This window comes from Urocampus carinirostris, chromosome 10, assembly GCF_059441175.1.
Source record: "Urocampus carinirostris isolate Australia breed hairy pipefish chromosome 10, RoL_Ucar_1.0, whole genome shotgun sequence".
NCBI classification, from domain to species: domain Eukaryota; kingdom Metazoa; phylum Chordata; class Actinopteri; order Syngnathiformes; family Syngnathidae; genus Urocampus; species Urocampus carinirostris.
Window position 1 is genome coordinate 53,896 of NC_142358.1, and position 6,999 is coordinate 60,894.

A 6,999-nucleotide genomic window follows, 5' to 3' on the forward strand; every position below is an offset into this window, starting at 1 on the left:
GGAACAACTCAAAACCTCAGCGTGAGGAAAAAGAGAAACCTTGAGATGGGACCTCACAAGTGGTAATCCCCCTTTCAGGATGACCAGGGTGAATTAGATTTAGCATTATAGTACACAAACATAGTAAACACTAGGTAACATGTTGAAAATTTGTCCGGAAAGTGCATGACAGCAACGACGCCCCCAGCCTGTAAATTAGTCCAGAAAGTCTATGACGGCCACGACGCAGCTTCCCATCTCTGCCAGCTGGTCAATGCAGGCGTTGACATGCTTCAGGTCAAACGCTGGTCCACTGACTCATCTCAAATCGTCCTTCTCCTTCGTATCACCACCAGCCAGGCAGTCGGAAAAAGACAGGACAGTACAGAATATGAGGTGGGCATCAATCATAAGCTTTGGAAAAGAAGTGTGTCTTAAGCCTTGATTTAAAAACTTCCATTGAGGTTGCAGATCTTATCTCCGGAGGCAGGGCATTCAATAGCACCGAGGCCCGGATGGAGAACGCTCTCAAGCCTGCAGACTTCTTGGCTCTCGGAGTCACAAGTAAACCGGCATTTTCCGAGAGGAGACTCCGTGCAGGAACATAGGGGGAAATCAAATCAGATAAGAGGGTGCAAGTCCATGCAAACATTTGTATGTTAATAAGAGAACCTTAAAGTCACATCTTAAGTGGACTGGGAGCCAGTGTAAGTTGGCCAATACAGGAGTAATATGCTCAAACTTTTTCGTCTTAGTCAAAAGTCTAGCTGCCGCATTCTGAACCTAGACATGGGGAGACCAGAAAGCAATACATTACAGCAGGGGTCGGGAACCTATGGCTCACGAGCCATATATGGCTCTTTCTATGAGTATCTGTGGCTCAGAGACAAATTTGATTGCATGCAAAATTTCTCCATCTTGCTTAAAACTTGAGTTGTCTATCCTATTCTGATACACGCAAAGCCAAACCAAAGCTAAATAACAGGATATTACTTTGCAGTATATATAGGGCACGTTTTTCACTACAATTTACAGTCAAGTAACACACAAAAAAAGGGGGAAAAAAAACTCGTTTTGGTTTTACAACGCTAAAGAATCCTTTATATAAAAGTTCACTATATAATCTGTGTTCAGTGTTCAGATACCTTATGATGAATCCACAGAACTGTAAATACGCTAAAACACCGGAAGAGAACTTAGTCATTTGATTGGGTGAGTGGGAGGGATGGGTGGAGCTATGCAAAAAGTGCAAGCACTCCCTCCCATCTCTCGCCCTACGCTGTCTGCGCCAAAAGTGAGCTCATCAGGCTCCCTATTTGCAGAATGTTGTGACGTTTTTACACAATAACTGCTTGCATCTGGTTTTGAAACCAATATATATGAAAAAAAGGGTCAAAAGGAGTTTAACCGATCTTGAGTAATTGCAAGAAAGAGACAAGTGGTATGTTTGTTGATTTTGGGACAGGGGCTCTGGCATTATTCTCTTTTCATAATTTTTATCAAATCATCAAAAATAAATGTGCTGAAGACTAAGCTTTTGTCTGGGGTGCGGGTTTAGCAATTTAGTACATTTGTCTCATAATATATGGCGTGGCTCTTTCCCAAAATAAAATTAATATTTTTTGCTTTTATGGCTCTTTGAGTCAAAAAGGTTCCCGACCCCTGCATTACAGTCATCAAGCCGAGAAGTAATAAACGCATGAATTAAAACCTCTGCATCTGATTTGGACAGCATCAAACGAATCTTCGCAATATTACGGAGGTGGTAGAAAACTATTCTAGTAATATTTTTCACGTGTGACTGAAACGACGGATTAGGATCAAATATAACACCTAGATTTTTCACCCGAGTCACTATGGGTGATATTACATTTGTCTAGGTTCAGGGCAGTGTTTGAAAAAAAAACTCACAACAGTGAGCTGGACCAATAATCGACATTTCAGTTTTTTTCTCGGTTAAGGCGCAAAAAAATAAGTGACATCCATCTTTGAATCTCAGTAAGGCAAGCCTCCAGATTTTGAAAATTTAACTGTCCAGTTGTCTCCAGTGGCACATACAGTTGAGTGCCATCTGCATAGAAATGGAAACTAAGATTATACTTGCAGATAATGTCACCAAGTGGTGTTCCATAGGGGACATCAGAGTGTTTAGAGGTCAGATTGCCTTAGTTAACACGTTGCATCCTGTCTGACAGGTCGGACCTAAAACACCAGAGTACAGTTCCTGAGATACCAATGCATTCCAGACGAACAAGCAATATGTTGTGGTCGACAGTATCAAAAGCAGCACTGAGATCCAGTAGCAGTAACATTGATGAGGCACCGGAATATATTGCTAAAAGGAGATCATTGGTTACTTTAGCCAGGGCTGTCTCAGAAGAGTGATTTGCCCTAAATGCTGACTGGCCAGTTCAAAAGAGGGTATTTTCTGACACAAAGTCATTTAGCTGCTGTGCAACGACCTTTTCAAGTAAAAATGGCAGATTTGACACTGGCCTATAATTACCTAGGCTTTCTGGATCAAGGTTAGGTTGCTTAAGCAAGGGTTTAATGACGGCAGACTTGAAAGCTAAAGGAATAATACCCAAGGATAGCGATATATTAATAATATTTTAAACTGATGGTCCTAAGATCCCAAACAGATCCTTCACCAATGAAACTGGAAACGGATCAAGCAGGCAAGTAGTTTGTTTGGCCCTACTAACCATCTGTGTTAGACTATCAAAGGACAAATCATTGAAACTGGAGAATGTTTCTGAACAACCGCCGACACATTCCTTTCTTAACACCTCCACATTTTTGAGGTAGGACGAGGTTGTAGAGCGTACATTTAAAATTTCATTCCTAATGAGTTGAATATTTCTATTAAAACATTCCATAAAGTCATCAGCAGAATAAGTAGAGCTATTTGGGTTAAGTTGTTGTCTGGAAGGTTTCGCAATTGTGACAAACAAAAATTTCAGATTACTCTTATGTATAACGATAATCTTAGAGAAAAACGATGCTTTAGCTGAGGCAAGAGCTACTTTATATTTCAGCAAGCTGTCACACCAGGCCAGTCGGAAGACCTCCAGCTTTGTAGTGCGTCAATTTCGTTTAAGTTTCCTGCAACCTTGTTTGAGTGACCTGGTTTCTTCAGTAAACCAAGGTGTATGCTTCTTAGGTCGAAATGTATGCCTTAGGGGCGCCACAGAAACAAGAACATTAACCAAAGCAGTATTAAAGTTGTTTGTGAGTGAGTCAACAGACCCAGTGTACGAAGGGAAGGCTGCAGTTACCGTAGGTAATAGTTCTTTTAAAGTTAATCCCATTGCAGGGCGGATATTGCGACTGCTAAAACCTAAATTTTCCTTATTACTGTAAACATTGAACAGCACCTCTCACTTAACAAGATCGTGATCAGAGATGGCATTAGGATAAGGTAACACTGTAACATTTGAGGCTACTACGCCCCGGGTCAGAACAAGATCTAGAGTGTTCCCATCTTTATGAGTGGGCACATCAACTATTTGATTGAAACCAAATGTATCAATCAGTGACTTAAAAGAATTTGCAAGTGAATTTGATTTTATGTGAACATTAAAATCACCAATAATTACAACATTGTCCGCATAAGTTACTAACAGTTCCGAAAATTCATCCAAAAAATTTAAGTATGGTCAGGGTGGGCGATACACAACAACTACATAAATTGGTGTTGACATAAAAGACCTCATAACAAGTGCTTAAAACGTTTTAATAACAGTAGGGGTACCAGGAGTAAATTTCAACTTACTTTCCGACAAAGTTAGAGGGAGAAGCCTCATTTAACACTACAAACTCATTTGGTTTTAACCAGGTCTCACAAGGGCCAACAAGTTTATGATTGTTTTCATTAATAAGGTCGTTGACAAGTAAAGCTTTGGAGGCTAGTGATCTAATATTCAGAAGGCCAAGCTTCAGCACTGTGGACTGAGCTGAGCACTTTCCCGAGTTTTGAACCTTATGGTTACCTTGGTGGTAACCTCCACAGGATTATACTGCCAGTCCTGCGTCTTGTGCTTTGCATGGCGGCAGATGCGGCCCGAATTCCATACCACAGGAATATTGTTGACAGGTGGAGTAGCAGGATGACTAGTGGTAGAAAATAATGTTATTTCTTCTCCCTCCTCACCTAACAAGGGAAAATCAGAGGTAAGAAGCACAGAAGAAGATGCTATTGAACACAGTACAGTTCAGGGTGTGTGGTGCAGGCAATGGAACGCTCTAAACTACAAAAACTATGTGAATCTAGCATAGCGCTAGTTAGCCCTAGCAATACAGACTCCACACCCGTGATCACAGGTTCACTCAGGTTCATCACCTGTGACCTGGCCTGCACTAGTGTACCCTGTCATGGAAGGCTTAAACAGTAATATATTTTTAGAAAGAGTGAGAGCACCTTCCCAGTTAGGGTGAAGGCCGTTTCTCCTAAGCAGGTCAGGTCGGCCCCAGAAAGCAGGCCAGTTATCCACATACCTAAATCCCTGCTGACTACAGAAACTTGCCAGCCACCGGTTTAGTGAGACTAGTCTGCTAAACCTCTCATCATTGCCTCTCGCAGGCAAGGGGCCAGAGACAATTACAGATGCAGAGTCATCTTTCTGGCGAGATTACAGGTCCTAGCAATATTTTCCTTTGTAATCTCAGATTGCCTCATTTTAGTATCATTAGAGCCGACGTGAATGACTATATCGGTGTAGCTAGCCCTGTCCTGGTGTCTAGATTTGCATGTCAGCTCCCTCAAATTAGCCTCAATGTCGGGTGCTCTGGCCCCAGATATACACATAATTGTGGCTGGGGTGCTAATCTTTATGTTACGGGTGATGGAGTCACCTATAACTAGGGTGCGGGCTCCAGTAGACCGGGGTGGAGTGGGACTAGCTAGGGGGCTGAACTTATTATGTGACTGGATTGGCTAACCTCGATTAGCATGCCGTTTAGGGCTAATGCTAACCGGACTAGCAGGTTCGCTACAACCCACGCTAGCAGTGGTGTCCGCGGCACCTAACATTTTCCTTTTAAACTGCTCTAGCTCAGGGACACGTCCCTCTAGAAGGGCTATTTTGTGTCTGTCTGTCTGTCAATCTTTGTATATGTCTGTCAATCTATGTGCCTGTCCATCCGTCCGTCCGTCTGTCCGTCTGTCCATCTGTCTTTCTATCTGTCTGTCTTTCTATCTGTCTGTCTAGCAGCCAGCCAGCCAGCCAGCCAGCCAGCCAGCCAGTCTATCCATCTATCTACATACACATATGGAGCACTTATAAACTTAAATAAAATATTTTACCTCAAAAGTGCTAAATGTTGGTCTTTTTGGTCAAATATTTTTTCAGTACAAATTGCTTGGACAAAAAAAAAAGGGAACATTTTGGACGGAACTCAGAAATGGAAAGGGAAATCTTTGTGTCATTTTAAGCCCGAGACAAAATGATTGCGGAGTGTCTTTGCTGTGATAGTGTGATTCTTAGCTCCTACAGTTTTTTTAAACTATTTTAGGGGGTTGGCCTAAATGTGAGCGTATATCAGACCTGGGCACTCCGGTCCTGGAGGGGCATACGTCCTGCCAGATTTTGAAGTTTGCTCTTCTTTAACTCAGGTGATACAAATTATAACCTCGTTAGCAAGCTAGCAAGTGCTCGTTAACGATACTGGTGATTGGAATCACCTGTATTGGATCAGAGAAACCTCAAAAATCATGCAGAACATATGGCCCTCCAGGACCGGAGTGCCCAGGTCTGGCGTACATTGACGTTGGTGAATTTTTCATCTGCGTTAACAAACGCATTTTGTAGAATACGATCGCACTTTATTGTTTGAATAAACACGTTATATAGACTAAGATTTCCCAATTGTTATGATTAGCTCACTTTATTTTTTAAAATAGCGTATTATATAGAATACGATCGCTTTTGTCGGAAGTGTACATTTACAATTGTAACTTTTGCATCCGCGTTGACGGACGCAATTTGTAGAATACAATAGCGCTTTATTGTTTAAATAAACGCGTTATATTGACTAGGATCTCCCAATTGTTATAATTAGCTCGCTTTATTGTTTTAATAAGCGTTTTATATAGAATACGATCGCTTTTGTTGGAAGCGCAGCAGAATGCGCGTTCACGCGAAGGGGGGGAGGAATTTGCACAGGAGTCGGATTTGGGCACAACAACTGCCGTCTACTTAATGAGTGCCCTCCGGTGGCGTTTTTTCGGCAATGCAGCTACCATTGGAAATACATCCAGCCGTTGAAAATGAACGGAAGCCGATTTAATGACTGTCTCCAGTGGCGTTTTTGCGGCAATGCAGCTACCATTGGAAATACAATGAGCCGTTGGATATGAACAGCCACCGATTTAATGAGTGCCCTCCGGTGGCGTTTTTGGGAGAATGCAACTACCATTGGAAATACTTCGTGCCGTTGGAAATGAACCGCCGCCGATTTAATGAGTGCTCTCCGGTGGCGTTTTGGGGGCAATGAAGCCACCATTGGAAATACGTCAAGCTGTTCGAAATGAACAGCCGCCCATTTAATGAGTGCCCTCCAGTGGCGTTCTTGCGGCAATTTAGCTACCATTGGAAATACATCGAGCTGTTCGAAATGAACAGCCCCCGATTTAATGAGTGCCCTCCGGTGGCGTTCATGCGGCAATGCACTTACCATTGGAAATACATCGAGCCGTTGGAAATGAACGGCCGCCGATTTAATGAGTGCCCACCGGTGGCGTTTTTGCGGCAATTAAGTCACCATTGGAAATACGTCAAGCTGTTCGAAATGAACAGCTGCCGATTTAATGAGTTCCCTCCGGTGGCGTTTTTGCGGCAATGCAGCTACCATTGGAAATAAATCCAGCCGTTGAAAATGAACGGAAGCCGATTTAATGACTGTCTCCGGTGGCGTTTTTGCGGCAATGCAGCTACCATTGGAAATACAATGAGCCGTTGGATATGAACAGCCACCGATTTAATGAGTGCCCTCCGGTGGCGTTTTTGGGGCAATGCAACT

At 42.7% G+C, this 6,999-nt stretch overlaps 1 pseudogene; it reads right to left on the reverse strand.

The window, feature by feature from the left end:
* Window positions 1-1,683: 1,683 nt before the first annotated feature.
* On the reverse strand, window positions 1,684-3,959 carry LOC148357426 (uncharacterized; annotated as a pseudogene).
* Window positions 3,960-6,999: the final 3,040 nt, after the last annotated feature.